This window comes from Scylla paramamosain, chromosome 9 (genome assembly GCF_035594125.1).
Source record: "Scylla paramamosain isolate STU-SP2022 chromosome 9, ASM3559412v1, whole genome shotgun sequence".
Taxonomy (NCBI): Eukaryota; Metazoa; Arthropoda; class Malacostraca; order Decapoda; family Portunidae; genus Scylla; species Scylla paramamosain.
The window spans coordinates 19,632,475-19,660,396 of NC_087159.1; positions in this window are offsets into that span (position 1 = coordinate 19,632,475).

Here is a 27,922-nt window from a genome sequence, read left to right on the forward strand (position 1 = left end):
AAGCCCATTCTATTCCTGTTACCTCCTACTTTCTCTATCCTCCAAAGCTGGATATAGCGTTTATGTGTGCAACGGCTTAACCTGCTCTCGTGTCCGCGCTCTTAAATCTTCCGAGTTTTCTGGCCATGACTACAGAGTCACTCTCAAACTAAATTTATCTGTGTTGTGTACCTCTTATCTAACTCCTCGGACTATAAAACAAATCTTTGACTCTTTAACTTCCATAGTGGAGCACATTCTGACTCTCTTCCCTTTTGCGGAAATCTCCATTCTTAGAGACTTCAATGTTCACCACCAGCTTTGGCTTTCCTATCCCTTCACTGACTATCCTAGTGAATTAGCCTTTAACTTTGCTATACTCCACGACCTAGAGCAACTGGTGCAAACCCTATTCATATTCCTGGCCGTCTTGGAGATACACCCAACATTCTTGACTATAAGACCCACTCCAGGGTGCCAGACTAGGGAGGAGGGGTATATCTTCTAGATATAAACGATATTACTGATACTCGTTCCTTCTTCTGGTTCTTTACTTGGCAAAGATCTTGAAACATATGGCGGACGGTCCAACTGCAAAAAACCCTTAAATTAACTTAAATGTCTAACAAATAATCACAAAAACATCATGATTCACACATTAAACCACACTTAAGGTAGATCTTAAACTTAAATGAACATGTTTGCAACAAGAGCACCAGGTTCATGATATTCATTATTTAAAATAAAGTAATATCTTTATAGTACCGCGTACTTTAAATTGACACTTAAGCATGTAGCCCTAGCCATTAGGGTAACCCAAGAAATTGATATTAATTCATTCCAATCACCATAATTCATCATACATAGAAAGGCTATAAAGAAATATTTCATGAAAACACCCAAAAAAAAAAAAAAAAAAAACATACCTACTCGTACCTATACTTAAATAACACATTCCTAACCACCGTACACTTTAAGTCGGAACGTCACAAGCACGCAGGCCAAACTATCACAGTCTGAAATAAAATGATTTGTTTAAATAATTTTATTTTTTTTATTCTATTTTATTTCATTTTATCATTTTATCATTTAAATTACGTAAAAAAAAGTACAAATAAAGAACACTAAATGATGAAGTTACTTGCTTAACAATTGATGCACTAATGGTGCTTTAACTATAACGACCCTGGGTATGTTCAGCTAATTATTAATCATGGACTCATATTTGTACTGTTTGCCAACAGTAAACACATAAGCACAAAGTAGCTACCATCCCTGTCTATAACAGCTTATATATCATATGCAACATCAGATGTAACATCATATGTAACAACCGAAATAAATATGATGATCTATCCATCAAACAGCACATACAGCATGTTAAACTTATCAAATTCTGGCGTTCTTAAGGTATACAGAATACAGGTATAATCCACAAATGTAGTCCAGGTATAATCCAGAGGTGTAATTCACTGGCCTAAGTGGAAATGTACTGCTGGGATATCACGGACAGACTAAACGCCTCGCTTTCCTTCTATGACTTACCTCACTGCTGTTCGCCACTAGAGTGTAGCAAGTGTCAGCTAATTATTAATCATAGACTCATATTTGTACTTTGTTTGCCAATAGTAAACACATAAGCACAAAGTAGCTACCATCCCTGACCCTAACAACCCAGTAAACAGTCCCTGATGCATAATTACTTATATCATATTACAATGATAATACATTAAGTAAACACAAATCCAGTAGTACGTAACAAGAGTAATTACGAAATAAATGATAACTAATACAAAACAATGAAAAAAAAATTAGTACAGCGTACCTCGACGAACCATTACACGACAACCATTATCAAACGCCTTGACCTTTTTCTAACCTCTAATCCTTCTGCTTATGCTGTCGCCCTGTTTTCTCCGTTGGGTTCCTCCAATCACAACTTCATAACTGCATCTTGCCCTATCGTTCCAATCCCTCCTCAGGATACCCCAAAGCGGAGGTGCCTTTGGCTGATTTCCCTTGGAATGACTGCTACTTCTATGTCAGAGATCCGTCTCTGTGTGCTGAACGCATAACCGAGGTGATAATGTCTGGAATGGAGGCATACATTTTTCACTCATTCTCTCGACCTAAACCTTCCAAACCTTGGTTTAACACAGCCTATTCTCGTTCTATACATGACAGAGAGAGATGACCCAAAAAGGGTACTTGAGTCTTCCATCACTTAAATTTCATGCGCTTTATATTTCTGCCCGGAATCTAGTCAATTATGTTCTCCAACTAGCCAAACACTCCTTCATTAACAGAAAGTGTCAAAATCTTTCAAGATCTAACTCCTCTTGTGATTTCTGGCACTTTGCTTCTTCATCTTTTCTTTTCTTTTTATTTCAACCTGATGGCACCACTGCTATCTCATCTATTTCTAAAGCTGAACTCTTCGCTCAAGCCTTTGCTAAAAACTCTAGTTTGAATGATTCAGGGATTGTTCCTTCCTCTCCTCAACTCTCTGACTACTTCATTCTCCCAATTAAAATCCTTCGCAGTGATATTTTCCATGCCCTCGCTGGCCTAAACCCTCGGAAGGCTTATGGACCTAATGAGGTCCCCCCTATTGTTCTCCGAAACTGTGCCTCCGTGCTCACACCTTCCCTAGTCAAACTCTTTCAACTCTATCAATATCTGCCTTTCCTTCTTGCTGGAAGCTTGCCTACATTCAACCTGTTCCTAAAAAGGGTGACCGTTCGAATCCCTCAAACTGCAGTCCTATTACTTTAATTTCCTGCCTATTTAAAGTTTTTTTTTTTTTTTTATCTATCCTCAACAGGAAGATCCTTAAACATTTATCACTTCTCAATCTGTTCGCCAGTATCGGTTCCGTTTAGGCTGCTCTACTAGTGATATCATGGCTTTCTTTACTGAGTCTTGGTCATCCACTTTTTTAGAGATTTTGGTGAAACGTTTGGTGTTGCCTTAGACATATCAAAAGGTTTTGATATAGTCTGGCACAAAGCTTTGATTTCCAAATTACCCTCCTACGGTTTCTATCTTTCTCTCTGTAACTTCATTTCAAGTTTCCTTTCTGACCGTTCTATTGCTGCTGTGGTACATGGTCACTGTTCTTCCCCTAAATCTCTTAACAGTGGTGTTCCGCAGGGTTCTGTCCTCTCACCCACTCTTTTCCTATTATTCATCAATGATCTTCTAAACCAGACTTCTTGTCATATCCACTCCTACGCTGATGATATCACCCTGTATTTTTCCATGCCTTTTCGTAGAAGTCCAACCCTTCAGGAAGTAAACAGTTCACACAAGAAACCTACAGAAAGCCTGACTTCTGATCTTTCCAAAATTTCTGATTGGGGCAGAGTAAACTTAGTATTGTTTAATATTTCAAAAACTCAATTCTTCCATCTATCAACTCAACACAGCCTTCCAGACACCTATCTCCTCTTCTTCAATGACACTCAGCTGTCCCCGCTCTTCTACATTGAACATGCTTGTTCTGTCCTTTACTTATAATCTAAACTGGAAACTTCACATCTCATCTCTAGCTAAAACAGCTTCTATGGAGTTAGGCGTTCTGAGTCGTTTCTAGACTCACCTCACATGTTTGTTATACAGCTGATGAATCACGACTGACTAATAAAACTGCTCTTCCATGTCTCTCCCTGCGCTGGTCAGAGCAGATTACCAGCGTTCTTTGTGCTCACCTACCAGCGCCGAAAACCAGCGCGAGTCCCAACCGATCGGCGCTGGTTTCTCGCGCGAGAAAACCAGCGTTCTTTGTGTGCGTACTTTCAGGCTGCCGCTGATGATTTGTTGCCTGCAGCTTGGGAAGCACCCACAGCGTTATTTGAGGCTTCATATGATCAAATCATTGTTAAATGTCAGGTGCTGGACCCGTAGTAGTAAAGCAGGTGATGGTGGGTGCCGTCCTCTTCGAAGCGACAAGGAGTCGGCCTTCATGAGACAGGATTGCTCACGGAAGTAGTTGCTGGGACCAGTGGAACTGGCCCAGAGTCGCGTTCGCCAGGCTCATGTTGGAGCCGTGGTTGGTTGTGTTTGAATGACCACGTGCGGGAGTTTGGCTCCGTGTGCGAAAATGTGTGTTGCATACTGGAAAGGAGCTCGATGTGAATACTTCTGTCTCATCGAGTGGTCAACGGGAGGAATGCAGAGTGATAGTATTGTTGTGCCTGACGTTGAGAAACAGGCTTTGTCGTGTCACATCCGGGAAGTACTGTTTTATTTTTGCCGAGAAAGTGGCACTTTTGTTTTACTCGGTTTATGGATGTGGCATGGCGGCTCCAAGAAGCCAAGAGCAGGCAACATGGAGTGAAGTTGTTGGCAGTGAATGCCCGATAGAAGATGTAGCGTATTCTCCAGTGAGGGGAATTGAAGGAGCCAATGGGTTGGAATTGCTTATCGGCCCAGGCCAGGTGTATTGCCTGGCGGGCGCGTAATGATGCATCAGGAGGCTAAGGCACCTGGAAGTCGCGTTAAATGTGGCAAGGGTGCAGGGTTATCCTTGCTGGGTGACTCTTGTGCTTGTGTAGCATGGAGAAGAAAGTACAGACGAAGGAGTAGGTTGTGCAGGAAAGAGAGGAGAGGTGAGAGTTGGTGTAGTAGATCCGGGCAAGAAAAGAGGAAGAATAGAAAGGAGATAAAAGACAGGAGTTCCAGGAGAAGCTGTAGCAGCCGTAGCTGCTGGATGATAAAAAATTATATAGATACGACTCCCTGCGGGAAATCCTCCCACCAACGCTGCCAGAGAGATCGCGGGTCCCAGGTAAGAGACAGAGACATATCTCGTGGGAGGGGGAGTATGAGAAAACGGTGTTTGAGTATGAAGGGCTGAGTAAACCCTGTTTGTTACAGTAATGATGGTAGCTCTGTTTTATATTTTTGTTGTAGTGCTCTCTGTTTTTGTAATTTGTATGTGCCCCATTTAAGTGTGATATAAGTTGTTCTGGCGTGATTTGTTATGGGCAGAGCCTTGAATTTCTTTGTTGTATGTGATAAAATTTAGTAAGTTTGAGTGTAACTTAAGAAATTTTTCGTTAAAAGGGGGGACGTGTTATGTGCAGTGAAATAGTGAGAAAAGATCATGAACAGAGGAACAACATAAAGAACCAGAACATAAGAGAGACAAGGAAGGCGCGAGACGTGTACGAGCCACGAGTAATTACTGTAAATTTTCATTACTTAATTTACCTCGCCACACTTTTTTTTTTTTTTTGAGAGCTGAGACTGCAGGGCTATATAGATGAAGAGATGATCTACCTCAATGACTGATTTTTTTTTTTGACCCAGCCCCTGTAGCTAGTTCACAATTTTTTTGCAAGATATTCGTCATTGTAAACCAAGCTTATCCGAGTCAGTAGTGAGCGGGCCGGCTGCATGCCATCCCTTCATCCCTCCCCCGTTCTACCCCCTCCCCCCTTTGACATACTATGTAACTGTCGCATCTGAGGGTGCAGGCAACCAAGCATCTCTCATTGTTCTTCACGCCAGTTGGTGTCCTGCCTGAGTAAAGACGCATATCGATAGAGGCGGAGAAACACAAGTAGACCCAGGGGGTTATCTATATATTAAAGGGCCTTTCTTTTATTATATATTATTTATGTATTCAAAGCAGTATGCCCCTATCGATGTAGGTAGGATTAGCGTTATCAAACTCTCCCTATTAGTGTCATTCATTCATAATTTGAGGAAATAATTCCGTTGCACGGACTCCTCAGTAAGCCGAGTATCCTTGCGTATCTGAGAGCGGCTCGATGGATACTCTTTTCTCTGTTGGCTGCGTGTTCATGTATCTGTAGTATTCCTATGCTGTTAAATGTGACTGTATTTTTTTTTTTCAGAGCTGCTGTTGGGAGCTCTGACAACGGAGGATTCCATAACTATGTATGTGCATAGCTTCCTGTAATCCTCTAGGAAACTGCAGTTAGTCTATTCACACAAAGGAGGATATAATAGTCTGTGGGCGTGGGTGGTCTGTCATTTTTGTAGGAGGTAGTTCGCAAGTGTGTCTTTTGTCGTAGCTGTGCCTCTCTAGCACGTGGTTTACGACTCTTTCTCAACAAATTGAACTTATTTGGCAGTTGTAATACTCTCTTACCTGTAAGAGAGTGAAACAGGTTGGCGACTTCATTTGTTTGATCATTACAGGAGGCCAAAAGGAACTTGTATATGTATATTTGTTCCCCGTACTAAGCTATGTAAAAGGTAGCTAGGGTATATATATATATATATATATATATATATATATATATATATATATATATATATATATATATATATATATATATATATATATATATATATATATATATATATATATATATATATATATATATATATATGTGTGATTAAAAGCTAAAGAAAACGAGAGAGAGAGAGAGAGAGAGAGAGAGAGAGAGAGAGAGAGTGTGTGTGTGTGTGTGTGTGTGTGTGTGTGTGTGTGTGTGTGTGTGTGTGTGATATTGATGGCAGCAAAAGTGTTGAGTGTTGTGCATTACGATGTGTTCAGTTAATTGTTCTTCGATGTTGTCACGTAATAATGACAACACTGCATGAGTAACATCAATCAATGATAATACAAGTAATAGTGACAATAAACACCCCAAAAAAATATTAATAAGTATGGTGATGTTAAGGAGGAGGAGGAGGAGGAGGAGGATCAAGACAGACAGACAGAAGGTTTGGGAAGATAACGCAATAAAAATTATAATTTTGACCACGAGGACGCTTACGTCAGAGTGGCTCTGGGCGCCTCTGTCATGCTTTTTCACTTACTCACGAGGTGTACTGGGAGGACAACTGATAACAAACAGTCTGCTGAGAGAACTTAATGATCACCTTCATATATTCAACAAGTTTAAGCAAATATTTTCAACTGTTTGTTTGATACAGATGAATTATTCCCTTACCATATTCATTAGAAGACCTGGATGATTACAACTAATTAAGGAAATCTGTTTGCTGAGACAACTTGATAACAGGGTGGATACATTCAACAGGTTCAAGCAGATACCTTCATATGTTTTAAAGGATACAGATCAATGTTTGTTGTACACCTCACAGTCATCACGACAGCTGAAGGATTACAACCGACGAGAGAGAGAGAGAGAGAGAGTCATGGCCCACCGTGTTATATAAATTAGAAGTTCTCTTTCATCATTTCCTTTCTTTTTTGAGAGCTGTATTTAGCAGAGAATATAGTTGAAGAGTTGTTCTCCCTCATATGATGGTCAATTTCCACCTAACCCCATTATGATTTTTGAAAAAAATTTGATTTTAGAGCACGACTCATTGAACGGGAGAGCGGTGAGGGGCGGGCTTTCAACCCACAGTTTTCCATCCCCCCCCCCTTCTTTCCTTCCTTTCTTTTCCCTGTCCTGAGTCTGGCGTCCCCAAGACTATCCTCAACTATCTTTCTCACGCCTCGCCAACAAAGTACTGAGTGGAGATTCAGATGAGTCAGATGTACAGCTAAGATTGCGTCTTAAAGAGATATTCTAGGGAGAACATACTTATGATATACCTACGGGTGGGATAATCGTGTTACACCTTACTGTGTTGGTTGTTATTATTATTTGGTCCTGCGAAAGACCATAATCTGGGCGAATCTAGATATTGTTTAAGAGGGTGTTGAGTTGTCCAGTAGCTCGTTACTCCTGAAGTATGTAAGCGTGACTCCACGAGCAGATCTAAGTTTGTCTTGACGTCCATTGTCTTTGTACAGCGCGCCAGAGGGAGCGGACACCTATTCCTTTTTGCCGAAGTGCCGCATCCTATTTTTTTATTTTTTTTTTATTTATTTATTTATTTATTTTTTTTTTTTTGTGTGTATATGTGGGGGAGAGGGCTGTGTCCTGAGTGTCGTATGTTGTTAAATGCTACTAATGCTCAGAGCTCACAGCTGTGAGTGTCTGGAATTAGAGGAGCCTACAATATTCTGCTAAATTTCAACCATTTTCTCTCTCGTCAGACTCCACCAGCGGTATCAAAGATCTGGGGCTGTTTTTTTGGGAGAAATTGTAAATAGGCTGTTCTATGAACTATACTGTATGAGTATGGACTATACTTTATGTGCGCTAGCATGTGGCCAATTAGTTCTTCCTCAGCTTGGGAGGATTAAGTTAACGTTCGTTATACCCCTTTCCCTTTTGGTGTATAAAACAAGGTCGACCTATTGAGGCTAGATAGTTTTTGGCGACCAGTAGGTGGCTGGATTCGTCTCGTTCTGCCCCGCACTAATAAGAAGGTAGCCTAAGGATAAGCTGACCCAAGGCAGTGGCAGCTATCTATCTATCTATCTATCTATCTACATATATATATATATATATATATATATATATATATATATATATATATATATATATATATATATATATATATATATATATATATATATATATATATACGCACACACAATATATAAAATATACATACATGCATGTTATATATTCCATTTTCAGTGTAACTGACACACTCATTCACTTTCTCTCACTCATCTTTGAACACAGATCTTAAATTTCCGCGTTTCTTAGACGCTTAGAAGATAAATCTGCTGTTGTGGATATTGATCTGGATCTATTTTTACATTAAAACACGGATGCGGTTAGTATGGTATTTTCACTGTGGATGCTCCGCAGATGCATAGACATATATATCACTGATTATATATATATATATATATATATATATATATATATATATATATATATATATATATATATATATATATATATATATATATATATATATATATATATATATATATATATATATATATATATATATATATATATATATATATATATATATATATATATATATATATATATATATATATATATATATATATATATATATATATATATATATATATATATATATATATATATATATATATATATATATATATATATATATATATATATATATATATATATATATATATATATATTTTTTTTTTTTTTTTTTTTTTTTTTTTTTTTTTCTTTTGAGATGTGTACATTTTCACTGCAGTATATTTATTTTGCATGCGTATGCAATCTTCCGACCTTGGTTTATATATGTTCATAGCTTTGCTACCTTCATTTAGTATGTATGAAATTAATAGCTTAGTTAACTATACGTGATGTCACTCATTCTAAGCCTAATACAAACCTCTCTCTCTCTCTCTCTCTCTCTCTCTCTCTCTCTCTCTCTCTCTCTCTCTCTCTCTCTCTCTCTCTCTCTCTCTCTCTCTCTCTCTCTCTCAAAACACACACACACACACACACACAGACACACACACACACACACACACACACACACACACACACACACACACACACACACATTTTATCACATTGCGCCACTACTCTTTACTCCGTGTCGTGCTGAAATCCGTCACTTTTAATGAACTCTCTCAAGTCTAATATTGCCTGTTATGATAAGCTGAGATAGGTCACGCTCGTGCACCCCTGTGTGAGGTAGGTTTTCCACGCGTTCCCATTACTGCACAACAATACACCACTCCCGAATTTTATACCAGGAGGTCACAATGTGTGTGTGTGTGTGTGTGTGTGTGTGTGTGTGTGTGTGTGTGTGTGTGTGTGTGTGTATATATATATATATATATATATATATATATATATATATATATATATATATATATATATATATATATATATATATATATATATATATATATATATATATATATATATATATATATATATGCTATCAAGGCCAGCTGATAGCACATTAGTTCCTGGTAGTAGATCAGCAATGACGTGGAGGATATTACATAAGATAATAGTGATTCTTGGAAATTAATAAATAAATAAAAAGAGGTGATGTGTCACCAGTACAGCTGAGAGATACGTGTACAGGTTACAGTTTTCGAGAGCAAGAGTTATTTAGAGTTGAAAATCCTACAAAATATTAAAATTAAAGGTCTCCGCATTAATGATAATAGTGGTAGAGGCTATACTGACAAGAAAAATTATTAATGAAAAAAAATAAGTGATTGTGGAAGATTTTATTTTATTTTATGTTATTTCTTATGTAGGAGGGACACCGGACAAGGGCGAATAAAAAAAAAAAAAAAAGAGGCCCACTGACATGGTTCCCGAATAGGGTTCAAAGCGGTAGTCAAAAATTGAAGGATAAGTATCTTCAAACCTCCCTTTTGAATGAATTCTAGTCATAGGAAGGTGGTAATACAGCAGGAGCAGGGAGCAGGGTGCTCCAGATTTTACCAGAGGAAGGAATGAACGACTGAGAATACTGGTTAACTCTTGCATTAGTGAGGTGAACAGAATACGGGTGAGAGAAAGAAGGAAGTCTTCTGCAGCGAGACCGCGAGAGCAGGGAGCAGTTAGCATGAAAATAGCGGTAGAAGACCGCCTGAGTTGCAACATTGGGGCGATGAGAAAGAGGCTGAAAACAGTCAGTTAGAGGAAAGGAGTTGATGAGACGAAAAGCTTTTCATCCCACCCTGTCTAGAAGAGCGGTATGAGTAGAACCCACCCAGACGTATGATGTATACCGGATCCGTACATGAGCGGATAAGGCCCCTTTACAGTCAGCAGCTGGAAGGACGAGAAACTCTGGCGGAGACGTGTCATAACGCCTAACTTCATAGAACCTGTTTTAGCTAGAGATGAGATGTGAAGTTTCTAGTTGAGATTATAAGTAAAGGAAAGACCGAGGATGTTCAGTGTAGAAGAGGGGAACAGTTTATTGTCATTGAAGTGGGGATAGTTGTCTGAAAAGTTGTGTCGAGTTGATACATGTAGGAATTGAGTTTTATTTTATAGGCATTGTTTGCTCTGCCCATTTAGAAAGTTTAGAGACATCAGAAGTCAGGCGTTATGTGGGTTCCCTGCGTGAACTCTTTAATTCCTGAAGTGTTGGACGTCTACGAAAAGATGTGGAAAAGTGCAGGGTGCTATCATCAACGTAGGAGTTGATAGGACAAGAAGTTTGGTTTAGAAGATCATAGATGGATACTAGGAAGAGAGTGTGTTACAGGATAGACCTCTGAAGAACACCAATGTTAATAAATTAAGGAAAATAAAAGTGAAACTTGAGATCAAGTTAAAGAGAGAAGAATAGAAACCATAGGAGAGTAGTTTAGAAATCAAAGCTTTGTGCCAGACTCTATTAAAAGCTTTTGATATGTCTAAAACAGCCTTGATGGAACCCATACTGGCGATCATAGACAAAGTTGTGAAGTGATAGATGTTTAAAGATCTTCCTGTTGAGGATACATTTAAAAGATTTAGATTGGCAGGAAATTAAAATAATAGGACGGTAGTCTGAGGGATTAGAATGACTACCCTTTTTAGGAACAGGCTGAATGTAGGCAAACTTCCAGCAAGAAGAAATGCTAGATGTTGACAGAGTTGAAAGAGTTTTATTTTATTTATTTATTTATTTATTTATTATTATTATTTTTTTTTTTATGTTGGAAGGACACTGGCCAAGGGCAACAAAAATCCAATAAAAAAATATGCCCACTAAAATGCCAGTCCCATAGAAGGGTCAAAGCAGTGGTCAAAAATTGATGAATAAGTGTCTTGAAACCTCCCTCTTGAAGGAATTCAAGTCATAGGAAGGTGGAAATACAGAAGCAGGCAGGGAGTTCCAGAGTTTACCAGAGAAAGGAATGAATGATTGAGAATACTGGTTAACTCTTGCGTTAGAGAGATGGACAGAATAGGGGTGAGAGAAAGAACAAAGTCTTGCGCAGCGAGGCCGAGGGAGGAGTTAGTTAGTTAGCAAGATCAGAAGAGCACTTAGCATGAAAATAGCGGTAGAAGACAGATAGATATGCAACATTGTGGCGGTGAGAGAGAGGCTGAAGACAGTCAGTTAGAGGAGAGGAGTTGATGAGACGAAAAGCTTTTGATTCCAACCTGTCTAGAAGAGCAGTATGAGTGGAACCCCCCCAGACATGTGAAGCATACTCCATACATGGACGTTTCCAGTTCAGATTATGAGTAAAGGACAGACCGAGGATGTTCAGTGTAGAAGAGGGGGACAGTTGAGTGTCATTGAAGAAGAGGGGATAGTTGTCTGGAAGGTTGTGTCGAGTTGATAGATGGAGGAATTGAGTTTTTGAGGCATTGAACATTACCAAGTTTGCTCTGCCCCAATCAGAAATTTTAGAAAGATCAGAGGTCAAGCGTTCTGTGGCTTCCCTGCGTGAAATGTTTACCTCCTGAAGGGTTGGACGTCTATGAAAAGACGTGGAAAAGTGCAGGGTGGTATCATCAGCGTAGGACTGGATAGGACAAGAAGTTTGGTTTAGAAGATCATTAATGAATAATAAGAAGAGAGTGTGTTACAGGACAGAACCCTGAGGAACACCACTGTTAATAGATTTAGGAGAAGAACAGTGACCGTCTACCACAGCAGCAGCAATAGAACGGTCAGAAAGGAAACTTGAGATGAAGTTACAGAGAGAAGGATAGAAACCGTAGGAGGGTAGTTAGGAAATCAAAGCTTTGTGCCTGACTCTATCAAAAGCTTTTGATATGTCCATGGCAACAGCAAAAGTTTCACCAAAATCTTTAAAAAAGGATGACCAGGACTCAGTAAGGAAAGCCAGAAGATCACCAGTAGAGCGGCCTTGACGGAACCCATACTGGCGATCAGATAGAAGGTTGTGAAGTGATAGATGTTTAAGAATCTTCCTGTTGAGGATAGATTCAAAAAATTTAGGTAGGCAGGAAATTAAAGCAATAGGACGGTAGTTTGAGGGATTAGAACGGTCACCCTTTTTAGGAACAGGTTGAATGTAGGCAAACTTCCAGCAAGAAGGAAAGGTAGATGTTAACAGACAGAGCTGAAAGAGTTTGACTAGGCAAGGTGCAAGCACGGAGGCACAGTTTCGGAGAACAATAGGAGGGACCCCATCAGGTCCGTAAGCCTTCCGAGGGTTTAGACCAGCGAGGGCATGAAAAACATCATTGCGAAGAATTTTAATACGTGGCATGAAGTAGTCAGAGGGTGGAGGAGAGGGAGGAATAAGTCCAGAATCATCCAAGGTAGCGTTTTTAGCAAAGGTTTGAGCGAAGAGTTCAGCTTTAGAAATAAATGTGATAGCAGTGGTGCCATCTGGTTGAGAAGGGAAAGAAGAAGAAGCAAAGTTATTGGAGATATTTTTGGCTAGATGCCAGAAATCACGAGGGGAGTTAGATCTTGAAAGATTTTGACATTTTCTGTTAATAAAGGAGTTTTTGGCTAGTTCGAGAACAGACTTGGCATGGTTCCGGGCAGAAATACAAAGTGCATGAGATTCCGGTGATGGAAGGCTTGTGTATCTTTTGTGGGCCACCTCTCTATCATGTATAGCACGAGAACAAGCTGTGTTAAACCAAGGTTTAGAAGGTTTAGGACGAGAAAAAGAGTGAGGAATGTACGCCTCCATGCCAGACACTATCACCTCTGTTATGCGCTCAGCACACAAAGACGGGTCTCTGACACGGAAGCAGTAGTCATTCCAAGGAAAATCAGCAAAATACCTCCTCAGATCCCCCCAACTAGGAGAGGCAAAACGTCAGAGGCACCTTCGCTTAGGGGGATCCTGAGGAGGGATTGGAGCGATAGGACAAGATAAAGATATGAGATTGTGATCGGAGGAGCCCAACGGAGAAGAAAGGATGACAGTATAAGCAGAAGGATTAGAGGTCAGGAAAAGGTCAAGAATGTTGGGCGTATCTCCAAGACGGTCAGGAATACGAGTAGGGTGTTGCACCAATTGCTGTAGGTCATGGAGGATAGCAAAGTTGTAGGCTCGTTCACCAGGATGGTCAGTGAAGGGAGAGGAAAGCCAAAGCTGGTGGTGAACATTGAAATCTCCAAGAATGGAGATCTCTGCAAAAGGGAAGAGGGTCAGAATGTGCTCCACTTTGGAAGTTCAGTAGTCAAAGAATTTCTTATAGTCAGAGGAGTTAGGTGAGAGGTATACAACACAGATAAATTTAGTATGAGAGTGACTCTGTAGTCGTAGCCAGATGGTGGAAAACTCGGAAGATTCAAGAGCGTGGGCACGAGAGGAGGTTAAGTCATTGCGCACATAAACGCAGCATCCAGCTTTGGATCGAAAATGAGGATAGAGAAAGTAGGAGGGAACAGAAAAGGGGCTACTGTCAGATACCTCAGACACCTGAGTTTCAGTGAGGAAAAGAAGATGAGTTTTAGAAGAGGAGAGGTGGTGTTCTACAGATTGAAAATTAAATCTTAGACCGCGAATGTTGCAGAAGTTAATGAAGAAAAAGTTGAGGGGGGTGTCAAGACACTTAGGGTCGTCGACAGAAAGGCAGTGCAACCTGGGTACATTTATGGTTCCCTCCCCAGATCGGGACTCCGAGGCTGGTGTAGGAGTCGCCATGATGATTTTAACATTTTTGAGTGAAGGGTGTGTGTGTTATTAGGTGCTTGTAGTTTTGTGTGGAGGAAGAGAGTTATCTTTAGAGGGCAGGCTGTGACTGCCCCTTTGTGTTGTGAGACACAAAGGGAAACGTTCAGTGAGGTCACAACTGGGTTTAATGATAAGTTCACAGCACCCCCTGAACAGTGCTTTAGACCTTACTGGGAGTAATTATCGTTTCGACAGGTGTCTACTGCAAACACGGCGGCGCAGTTTCGGAGAAGAAAAGGAGGGACACCATCAGGTCCATAAACATTCCGGAGGTTTAGGCCAGTGAGGGTATGGAAAACATCACTGCGAAGAATTTTGATAGCATGAATTAGTTGGAGGGTGGAGGAGAAGGAGAAACAAGCCTTGAATCATTCAAGGTAGAGTTTTTTAGCAATGGTTTGAGAGATAGATGTGATAGCAGTGATGCCATCTGGTTGAAATAAAGGAGGGAAAAAAGAAGTAAACTTGTTGGAGATGTTTTCGGTTATGTACCAGAAATCACGAGTGAAGTTAGACCTTAAATGATTTTGACAATTTCTATTAATGAAGAAGTTTTTGGGTAGTTGGAGAACAGGCTTGGCGTGGTTCCGGGCAAAAATATAAAGCGCATGAGATTCTGGTGATGGAAGGCTCAAGTAGCTTTTATGGGCCACCTCACAGGCTGTGCTAAATGAAGGTATGGAAGGTTTAGGTCGAGAAAAAGAGTGAGGAATGTGCGCCTCCATGCCAGACACTATCACTTCTGCTCTGCACTTGGCACACAGAGACGGGTCTCTAACATGGAAGCAGTATTCATAGCAAGGAAAATCAACAAAATACCTCTCCAGGTCCCCCCAACTAACAGAGGCAAAATGCCAGAGGCACCTCCATTTAGGGTGATCCTGAGGAGGAATTGGAGCAAGACGACAAGACACAGGTATGAGATCGTTATCGGAGGAGCACTAGTTGCTCTAGGTCGTAGTAAAGTTAAAGGCTAGTTCACCAGGATGGTCAGTGAAGGGAGAGGAAAGGTAATAGCTGGTGGTGAACATTGAAGTCTCCAAGAATAGAGGTCTCTGCAAAAGGGGAGGGAGTCAGAATGTGCTCCACTTTGGAAGTTAAGTAGTCAAAGATTTTCTTATAGTTAGAGGAGTTAGGTATGAGGTGTACAGCGCAGATAAATTTAGTTTGAGAGTGATTCTGTAGTCGTAGCCAGATGCTGGAAAACTCGGAAGATCCAAGAGCGTGGGCACGAAAGCAGGTTAAGTCGTTGCGCACATAGACGCAACATCCAGCTTTGGATTGAGAATGAGATAGAGCAAGTAGGAGGGAGCAGAAAAGAGGCTAGTGTCAACTGCCTCAAACACCTGTGTTTCAGTGAGGAAAAGAAGATGAGGTTTAGTAGAGGAGAGGTTGTGTTCTATTGATTGAAAATTAGATCTAAAACAGCGAATGTTGCAGAAGTTAGTGAAGAGGAAATTGAGGTGGGGTGTCAAGATACTTAGGGTCGACACCAGGAGAGCAGTCAGACCTGGGGACATTTGTGGTCTCCTCCCCAAATGGAGACCCCGAGGCTGATGGAGGAGATCATTCACGAATAACAGGACAGTTGCTTGCAGCAGTAGTTACCATTACGCAATAAAACAGCTGGAAAGGAAAACTAAGATAAAAGTGCACAAAGATGGAAAGATTAAGAAAAAATGTCGTGCTTCTATGTTGTACGATCTTGCTGTGTCCCCAATCTGTAAGACTAGCTTTTGTGGGTTCAACCGTTCAAGGGAATGCGTTTAAGTTTTTTTTTTTTTTTTTTTTTACTTAATTTGTATTATTTACATATATTTACATGCAGACGGTCATATACGATATCTGACAACATCGAAAAACTACGAAAATTGTTTCTTCTCTTGAAAAAATTACATTAAATATCTCGAACTCTTCACATTACACTTTCGATTCAAATCACGTTCAGTCAGTCAGTAACAAAATAGATTAATTGGCTGCGAATTGTAAGTACATAAGCGATTACCGAGAAAGTGGAATCAGCAATTACGAAAAGCTAGTTTCAAGATAAGGATGTGGATAGAACCGTAAATATTAATGGTTTCACACTGGTGAGAGGAGACAGGAAGGAAACAGTGAAACAGTGTGGAAGCGGTAAAGCAATATATATCAACGAGAGATGGTGTGCACAAGTCAATATTAAGGAGCGTATCTGCTGTGATGACTTGGAATGTATAGTGGTAACGTGTCGTCCTTTTTATCTTCCCCGTGAGTTTAGTAATGTGACAGTTATAACTGTGTACATCCCACCAAGTGCTAATGAGTCAGTTGCTTGTGATCTATTACATAACTGTGTAAACAATCATCAAAATGTCAACGCAGAAGGTATAACAATTGTGTTGGGAGACTTTAACCACTGTGATTTTTAACCATGGGTACCTATATACCAGCAGATGGTTACTTGCCCAAGAGGTACCAATATCTTAGACAAGTTTTATTGTAATGTTAGAAATGTTTATCGTGCATATCAAAAAAACCTAAATTAGGAAACTCCGACCATAACATGTTTTTTATGGCCCCAATTTACAGACAAAAAAAAGTGAATTACGCAAGAAAATTAGTACACAAAAATGGGAAAGTGAGCATATTATGAATCTCCAAGGTTGTTTTGAGGTCACAGACTGGGATGTATTATACAATGAGTCAGTTGATATCAATATTAATCTAGATGTGTTTAAGTCATATATTAGGTTTTGTACTGATATGCTTATCCCAACCAAAGATATAACTATATATCCAAATAATAAACCGTGGATTAATTCTGATATCAAAGCACTACTGATGGAAAAGAAAAACAGTTTTGTTAATGGTCAACGAATGCAAAAAAAAAAAAAAAATAGAGAGTCAATTAAACAGGAAAATATCAAAGGTAAATGTACATATAAGATGAAAATTGAAAGGATGTTCAGATTAAAGAAACCTGAAAGTGGTTGGAGTGGAATGAAACTATTGTGTGGCTTTAATAAGAAGAACATCATTGGACCCACCAAATGTCACCAATTATGTAAATGATTTAAACTCTTCCTATGCTAGGTTTGATGTTCATAACTTTAATCTAGAATGTGAGAACCTATTGTCAGCTATTAGAAGTATTAATACTGAACGCATTCTTATAACACATGAAGATGTAATGAACTCCCTGAAAATGATTCAGAGTAGGAAAGCCAGTGGACCTGATAACATCTGTAAATTATTAGAAACATGTGCAGAGCAACTTGCTGAACCACTGCGGATTTTTTTTTTCCAAACTTCATTAGACTAGTGTGTAGTGCTAAATATGTGAAAAACATTTGAAATTATACCTGTGCCTAAAAATAACAATCCAAAAGAATTTAATGATCTACGACCTGTAGCCCTAATTTCTGTTATCATGAAACGCTTAGAGCACATTATAAAGAGACACCTACGAGTATTTGATAGTTTTGTTCATCACAAAGATAAATTACAATTTGCATATTTTCAAAATAGGGGTGTCCAGGATGCTATGTTAACTTTATTTCATCAGACTTGTGGACATCTTGAATCGAAAAATTCACAAGTAAGAGTTCTTTTTGTTGATTTCAGCAGTTCATTTAATACTATACCACCACATGTTTTGCTTAAAAAAATGTTAGAAATGAAGGTAAACAGTAATTTAATCTTGAGGATATATAGCTATCTTACAGAGAGACTACAATGTACTAAGTAAAAAAAATCAAATCTGAGACTGTAACCATGAATACAGGAGCTCCTCAGGGTTGTGTGCTCTCTATGCCGATGATACTGCTATTGAAGGTAAAATCAGCAATGATAACTCGGAAGGCTATCTGACACAAGTAAGGGATTTTTTCTCCTGGTTTAGTGACTATTATCTTAATCTCAATGTAAAGAAACCAAAGAAATGATAGTAGATTTCAGAATAAATACTAGAGTACCTCACACAATTGTTATAGCTAATGAAGAGGTTGAAAGAGTCGAGGAACATAGATATTTAGGTGTAGTAATTGATAAAAAGTTAACAGGATCTTGAAATTCAGAACAGGTTTATAACAAATGTCAACAGCGTATCCATCTTCTTAGAATACTGAGAAATACTCACGTAGATCGGACAATATTATCACTATTTTATAAGTCTGTGGTAGAGGCAGTCTTGTGTTTCTCAATTACAATATGGTATGGAAAGTTAACATGAGATAAGAACAGAGATAAGAACAAAATGAAAATTGTTAAAACTGTTGGAAAACTTCATGCAAAAACAACAACAACAACAACAACAACAACGACAACGACAAAAATAACAACACAAACAACAGGAATAATAATAACAATGGAGATAATACAAGCTTTGACGCTTTCGGCAAAAAAAAAACCTATTTTCGGGAAGACGAGTGAAGCTAGTGTACATTGTTATTTATAATGGAACAATGCGACCATCATTTTAACCCTTAAGTTCCTAGCGTGACCATATAGTCAAACAAGTGATGTACTATATATGCATATACCATCAATAAAAATGAGGAGAGGTAAAATTCTTCCATGTCACAGTCTAATGTATGATAGTTTTTACGAGCTCGTAGTAGCCTGATGAAATCAACTTTGCCAGTCTTGAGTACGCAGCCACAGAGTGAAGACTTACTGTAAGTTGACAAGACGACAAAAGTAAGACCTCATGTCTTATATATTTCGCAATGATGTTTTCCATGCCCTCGCTGGCCTAAACCTCCGGAAGGCTTATGGACCTGATGGGGTCCCTCCTATTGTTCTCCGAAACTGTGCCTCTGTGCTTGCACCTTGCCTATCTGTCAACATCTACCTTTCCTTCTTGCTGGAAGTTTGCCTACATTCAACCTGCTCCTAAAAAGGGTGACCGTTCTAATCCCTCAAACTATCGTCCTATTGCGTTAATTTCCTGCCTATCTAAAGTTTTTTAATCTATCCTCGACAGGAAGATTCTTAAACATCTATCACTTCACAACCTTCTATCTGATCGCCAGTATGGGTTCCGTAAAGGCCGCTCTACTGGTGATCTCTTTTAGAGATTTTGGTGAAATTTTTGCTGTTGCCTTGGACATGTCAAAAGCTTTTGATAGAGTCTGGCACAAAACTTTGATTTCCAAACTACCCTTCTACGTTTTCTATCCTTCTCTTTGTAACTTCATGTCAAGTTTCCTTTCTGACCGTTCTATTGCTGCTGTGGTAGACGATCACTGTTCTTCTCCTAAATCTATTAACAGTGGTGTTCCTCAGGGTTCTGTCCTGTCACCCACTCTCTTATTATTCATTAATGATCTTCTAAACCAAACTTCTTGTTCTATCCACTCCTACGCTGATGATACCCCCCTGCACTTTTCCACGTCTTTTCATAGACGTCCAACCCTTCAGGAGGTAAACATATCACGCAGGGAGGCCACAGAACGCTTGACTTCTGATCTTTCTAAAATTTCTGATTGGGGCAGAGCAAACTTGGTATTGTTCAATGCCTCAAAAACTCAATTCCTCCATCTATCAACTCGACAACCTTCCAGACAACTATCCCCTCTTCTTCAATGACACTCAACTGTCCCCTTCTTCTACACTGAACATCCTCGGTCTGTCCTTTACTTATAATCTGAACTGGAAACTTCACATCTCATCTCTAGCTAAAACAGCTTCTATGAAGTTAGGTGTTCTGAGACGTCTCCGCCAGTTTTTCTCACCCCCCAGCTGCTAACTCTGTACAAGAGCCTTATCCGTCCATGTATGGAGTATGCTTCACATGTCTGGGGGGGTTCCACTCATACTGCTCTTCTAGACAGGTTAGAATCAAAAGCTTTTCGTCTCATCAACTCCTCTCCTCTAACCGACTGTCTTCAGGCTCTCTCTCACGGCCTCAATGTTGCATATCTATCTGTCTTCTACCGCTATTTTCATGCTAACTGCTCTTCTGATCTTGCTAAATGCATGCCTCCCCTTTTTCCGCGGCCACGCTGCACAAGACTTTGTTCTTTCTCTCACCGCTATTGTCCATCTCTCTAACGCAAGAGTTAACCAGTATTCTCAATCATTCATCCCTTTCTCTGGTAAACTTTGGAACTCCCTGCCTGCTTCTGTATTTCCACCTTCCTATCAATTTTTGACTACTGCTTTAACCCTTTTATGGGACTGGCATTTCAGTGGGAGTTTTGTTGCCCCTGGCCAGTGTCCTTCCTAAATGAAAAAAACAATAAAAAAAAAAATATATATATATATATATATATATATATATATATATATATATATATATATATATATATATATATATATATATATATATATATATATATATATATATATTATTTTCATAAATAATAATTATTGATGTTATATAATTAAATAATGCATAGTTCTTTGTACTGAATGTAATGAATAAAGATAATTTCTCAAAGCCTTGATATATTTAGCAGAAGTCGTGAGTGTTACCATATGGTTACGCTAGGTTGCATGTTACAATGGGATTGGTACAATCAGGGTGAGTCGAATGCCAAAAGAGTGTGCTGTGTTGCCAAGCACAGAAGTAAAGAAGAAAGAGAGAGGTTATCTTGAATATAAAAGCAGTGATGATGGAGTTCTCATTACAAGATGGAATGACAATTTCTCAGTTACAGTTGCATCTACTGTGCATACAGTATTTCCACTTGGTAATGTAAAAAGGTATTTAAGGGAAGAGAATAATTATCTATCTAAGACCATTGGTTATTTCTGAATATAACAAAAACATGGGTGGCACGGATCTCATGGATGAGAACATAATCAGGCACGGGGTAGCTATACGAGGGAAAAAATGGTGGTGGCCAATTTTTCACATGGCTTCTAGATGTAGCAGTCCAGAATGCTTGGGAAATACAAAGAGGTGTAGGGTCCACATTTACATCATTACAGTTCAGAAGAGAATCGGCTAGACTATCAGAGTCAATAAGGTTTGATGCTAGGGATCATTTTGTAATTCAGCATGAAGGAAATAAAAGAAAACGTTTTGCTTCAGAGACCTGTATGTCTTCAGTCCGCGCAGCTTACACCAAATGTAATATTGGCCTTTGCATTCCTTGTTTCCTTAGTTAATTACACTTGGAAGCAGGTAAATCATCCACTATAAATTCCTCTTTGAAAAGTATTTCAAACTGTTAGTACTCTGTAAGAAATTCCAGTTCAATAAAGTACCATTTGTAACAGACAAAATATTACTAACCTCTTATTACTTACTCCTGGCATCCCGATGCATTTAAGGCTATGGACATACATTTAATAGAAAAAAAATAAATAAATAAATAAATACAGAAAAAATCATTCAGGCTTTGAAGGGTTAAGAAATGGGCATACGTGATCGCAAAAAAAAAAAAAAAAAAAAGTATAGGCTGCACTAGCGTAATGAAGAGAGAGAACGGGAAGCAGCACAGTAACCTCTCAGGTGGAGTTCTCATTCCAGGTACCAAAAAGTTCCTGACCAGAGAGGGAATGAAGGGCGAAACCAGGGCGGGAAATTTGATGTGCACTAGGTTCACTCGTCTTCCCAAAAATAGGATTTTAGCTGAAGGCATCAAAGCTTATATTTTAGTATGAGACTCGTTTAATTAGTGCACAAGGCTACTTATCACAGAAGGGGCAGTAGTCAGGACAAACAAGGAAAAAAGAAAACGCCGAACCGATATTTTGTTAAACAAAAGTACAAGTAGGCTCAACTCCTAAGAACATTGGTAGAAAAAAAAACCCAACCATAGACAAGAATTATTTAAAGGGGATTATGGGTAGGAGGAACCTCTCCCCCCCCCAAAAAAAAAAAAAAAAAAAAACACGGGGTATCCTGACAAGTATGAGAGAGGTAGCGCGAGACAATGGAGCGAGAAGAACCCCACTGACTCCCTTCCATTATACTAGATAAGGAATACGTCCCCAAGAAGACTAGGGACGATGTAGCTCCCCCTAATATCGTGAACACAAGGGGCTACCTGCTGATGAGGGGGATGCTGGTGGAAGAGCCCTCTTTTGAGCAGTGTGATAACCCATGGATCGAGTCTGGTGCCGTAAGCGCACAGAAGTGGGTCAGACAGAGCAGCGAGATAGGGGTACAGCTACTGTAGAGATCGATCTGACTAGCTCGTGCACCAAAAAAAGAAAGCAAACAAAGAACGTTTCTTTCTGAAACGAGAGTCGCGTCGTGTGTCCGGAGAAAACTAACGCAAGCAGGAAGCACATTGCATAGCTAAGTAAGGACGCATAGCTTACAGCATGTCCTCATGACAGCAGGAGTATTTCTTCCTAAGTGCTCTATGGAGAAACTCCACACATGAAGGCGGAGCGAATCCTTGAAGCTGGCAGTCACGGGGTTGACTAGAAAAGCGTTCCCCGGTAGGAGGTGAGTGAGAGAACACATCTGTAGCTTGCAGAGCAAGATTTGCACAGCCGTCAGCGGTGCATGTAGCCTGGTAATCCAAACCCGGTAAGAGACTTCCGTAGAGACCCTAAGAGAATGGGGAGGCGTGTCCAAGGAACCCGGTAAGATACTTCCATAGAGACCCTAAGTGAATGGGGAGGGGCCATCCAAGGAACCCAGTGACGGAGGGAGTAGCTCTATAGCCACTGCAGAAGCCTTGAAAGACGCTGTGGAACAAGCCGTAGGTAGGTAGACACATTTATATCTGCGGTGCCGTAGTTTTTCTTAATATTACAAAAATCAGGGCACCTGGCAGTGCTTGTCACCAGTAGCGAGTCATCGTCTTCGATACAGAAGCTCGAAAGAGCCGACGACGAGTCCCGGGAACGTTTTCTTGGGAAAAGCGGACTCTGGCGAGCTCAGTGTTCCACTCCAACCGAAGTCGTAGTGTTGGGGTCAGAAGGGATTTGGACAAATTTACTCTGAAACCTAGAGATTCCGTAGTTGTCAAGGTTGTGTCCACGTCCACTGCTGCCTGGTTCTGAGGCGGGGAGACGATGAGCCAGTCGTCCAAGTACGAAACAGTCAATTCCCACCGCAGTGAGAGTGGCGGCCACTAGTTTGGTCGAACGAAGTAGTCCTAGCACGAAAAGGCTTATACTGAGGAAAATGTCTCTTGTCAATCTTCATTTCACCCCGTACAGGGACACCAGTACGTCGTTGACACCTATCTGCACCGCTACCCACATGGGGCACCAGAAAGGGTGCAGCCTCATACGGGCATCCTCGAAGCTAACACCATCAAACAACAGAGTAGAGGGGAACAACAGAGAGTAGGTATGAGGTGTGGGCGCCGCCGCTCCCGAACACCGCTCCATCCTACGTGGGGCACCAGAAAAAGTGCAGTTCCAAAAGGATATCCTTGAAGCTAACACCTTCAAACAACAAAATAGAGGGGAGCAACAGAGGATGATCAGGTGTGGGGGTAAGCGCCGCCGTCCCCGAACACTGCTCCTTTCCACATGGGGCACCAGAAAGAGTGCAGACCCATAGCGGTATCCTAGAAGCTAACACCCTAAAACAACAGAGCAGAGGAGAGCAACACATGGAGAGCGGATGTGGGTGGTGAGCGCCGCCACCCCCCGAACACTTCTTCCCACAAGGGACACCAAAAGGAGTGTACACCCTTAGGGACATCCCTGAAGCATTACCACAAAAAGGGAAGAGCAATCAGGGGAAAAGAAGAAAATAAAAGGAAAGTCGGAGAGGCAATCTCAAACGACTGAACAAGGCCGAGGAGTCAAATGAGCTCTGTGTACGAGACACCACCAGAGACGTGACACATGCTACCACCTCTGCACTCAAACAGGAGAGGGAGGGAGCACGTGAGAGAAGGCCAGAGGGAAGGGGATATCCCAGCCCATAAAAACCTCACAAAACCGCCAAGAGCCAGCCCGCGGGAGGAAGAACAGATGACAGGTGGGACGAGGGAACCTCTCGTAAATACACAAATCCAAATGACTAATGTGGTAAAAAAAAAAAACATCACTCCCCCTCTTAAATACACGGGTAAAAAGAGCCCACACCAGAGACAAAAACACGGTATCCACCAGGATCACCCAACAGCATAGACCGTAGAAGGAAACAGCTGGATTCTGGAAGGTCGAATGCCGTCAGATGGGGGAGGAAGGAGGGACAATAGACTACATGGCAGCACGGCGACGAATGATCACTCCCGTGTTCTCTCCATTACACTAGTGCAGCCTAGACTCGTCTACATCTCTTTTTTTTTTTTTTTTTTTTTTTGAGGGGTATTCTTTTGCGATCATGTATCCTTTTTTTTTTTTTTTTAATGAGGGTTGTGTTGCTCCATTATAGCAGTGTAATAATAATGATAATAATAATAATAATAAAAATAATAATAACAATAATAATAATAATAATAATAATAATAATAATAATAATAATAATAATAATAATAATAACATAGCAATAACGACGAAAAAAAAAAGACTAAGAAGCATATTTGACAATAATAATAGCAACATCATTAACGACAACCACAGCAATAATGTGTGTGTGTGTGTGTGTGTGTGTGTGTGTGTGTGTGTCATCGCGGCGCGTACTCGGCTTTCAGCGACGGACTAGATATTCGAAAATTTTCGAAACGGCGTTCTAGAAGAAGAGTAGAATCATATTACTAATAAGAAGAAAAACAAGATAATAATATTGATAATAATAATAATAATAATAATAATAATAATAATAATAATAGTAATAATAATAATGGGATAAGAAATAATAATAATAATAATAATAATAATAATAATAATAATAATAATGATGATAATAATAATAATAATAATAATGATAAGTGTGTGTGTGTGTGTGTGTGTGTGTGTGTGTGTGTTGTCGCAACGCGAGGTCGGCTATCAACTATGCTTTTTGATATGCAGCCTATGTGCCACTATTGTAAAAACACTGGGCACCCAAAATTTCGACTGTCCAGAGTTAGTGATAGCCACATCTCAGTCACATGAAGTCCCTTCAGAAGTCGGTGGCTTTGATTGTGTCTCAGGACCGAGACCAGGAGAGTGATGGCATCCGGCCAGTATTTGGTTGAGAGGGGAGAAGTAGCTACCCCCCCTCCTCTGTTGATACCTCACTGTCCCCCTTGAGGTCTGGTCTGGACTGTTGCCATTCATTTTTGTAGAAGAGCACTGTTGAGATTGGCAGAGGTTGTTAACGTTTTGAAAGACAAAGCAGCACAGCAGTCACTGTGCAGGAATGTTACTGAGAAGTGAGTTGTCTCAGGCAAGCCTATGTGCCGGGGAATCGGTGCTGTAGATTGATTGAAGGATTTAGGTTATGGTGCCAAAACTTCGCGGTCATATGGCGCCCATAAAAAAATTTAAAAGCTACAAAGGTAGCAGTTTAAAATATAAATATTAAAAACAAAAATTATACATATGGTAAAAATGTTAAAAGATCACTAAAAAAAAACAAAAAAAACACACACACAAAAAAAAATGGGATGAACCATCAAAACCTTAAGCGCTAAAACTGAGAGGGTTAGTATTTTATTATATTAATTAATATTATTTAATTTTATTTCACTTAAAGTGAAGAGGTACTGACCTCACTGATCCAGACTAGTGTGTCTGGCGTTGTTCGTTTCGTACCCAAGACACTGATCTCACTGACCGATATATCTGGCGTTTTTCGTAACATGCCAGAGACACTAACCCCACTGATATCTGGCGTTGTTTGTTACATCCCCAAAACACTGATCTCACTGAACCAGGCCCCAAGACCCGGCGTTGTTCATTAAGTGTCTTCCTCACTTGCCTCAATGTTCTCCCACTACAAAGATAAAGTTCTCCTCAATACTATATCACCGATAACATAAATAAAATAAAAAAAAACATTTAAAAGGTAATCTATAATTTGTTTAGAAAACCAACCTTCTCCACAAACATAAGGACCTCATGTCCCTGGAGGAGAGCCCTCTCTCCAAGCAAAAGCCACATCTGGAAAGTTCCATCCTCATCGCGACAACGAAAAAGATATCGCTCCCGCAGCTCCACCAAACTGGGACACTCCACTAGAGTGTCGTACTGTAATGAAGAACCAAGCAGTCATCTCAAATTGGTTGGGTTTCCCAGGACATGCGGTAACCATGAGTGAGACGTGTGTGATCCGTCCGGAGATGGGCCACTGCAGACTCTAAGCGATAGTCCTACACACAGACATACGTCCATATGTCATATGGACGGAACGACATATGGACGGAAAGTTACATAAATTATCTCACCCATATTAATGGTAGCAACCAAATCCTCCCACATGCCCTGCCAACTGGCAAGAGCTGCCACCCTTATACTAGAGTATGTCATGGAATAGAATGTGCTGGGAAGTAGGAGCCCGAGCATGATTAACCAACCTATCAAGCTTCTCATTCCCAGAAACGCCAACATGCGTTGGGACCCAGCAAAACTCAATATAATGTCCTCAAGAATCGCTAAGGATGAAAGGAAGAAGAACTAAAGTGTTTCACGACAGAAAGAACACTGCGAGAGTCACTAAAAACCGTAAAAGAGGAGACAGAAAGAGTAAAAATAATTCTTACAGCTAGGATAATGGGACAACGGTCTGCTGTAAAAACAGAAGTAACACCGGGAGACTACGCCTTGACAAAATACAGAAAAGATAAAACCAAATCTGACTCCACATTTGGATTCTGAACCGTTTATGAATATAGGGATGGAGTCGGAATGTGTGGAATTGTGTTCCAACAATGTACGGGACTCAAAATCCAGTAACAAATTTTTATTAGGAATACCATGGCCGGAAACAGATATATCTAGGAATTGCCTGTAACTAACTGTAGGAAACCTATAAGAACATACAGAAAGGGGAAAGCACATTTAATGTCACCAAAGCAGATGCAACCCTGAATCCGAAAGGTTTTGGGAAACACAAGAAATATATAATTGAAAACTTGAATCGGTGGAGATTGACATACAAGAGGCTGATTCAGGAAGACTTTGGGCTCGATACCAGCACCTCAATAATAAAGACTAGCAACGCAATTCCAATAGAAGGACACCAGCATCCACTATTAAGCTAGGGATTAGGGATGAGTGGAACGCACCAGTTCCCATCGGAACACCGGCATGGTGTACCGAGTCCAACACACGAAGTCCAGCCAGAGTAGCAGAGGAATAAACTTCACAACCATACTCCAACTTAGAAAGAATAAGAGTTCGGTGCAAGAGGAGGAAGGTCTGTCTGTCAGCTCCCCAAGAGACTCTAAGGAGTGACAGCGCCTTTATACAGGTTGCCTTAATATAATGCATGTGAGGTACCCCGAGCCTGAGCCCTCGCCTGTTGGAAGGCGTTCTTCCACTGGGGGTCCCCACGATGTCGGCGAAGGCGATTGAAGGCAGCATCGCCCGCACAGCAGCAGAGCAATCACTGTTCCACCAAGGGGCTGGATGTTTGGGAAAACGAGCAGATGTCCGAGGGACGGATTGAAGAGCAGCATAATGTATAGTATCTGTAAAATGTGTTGCAGCCTCGTCGAAACTATCAAAGTCTGCTAATGGACG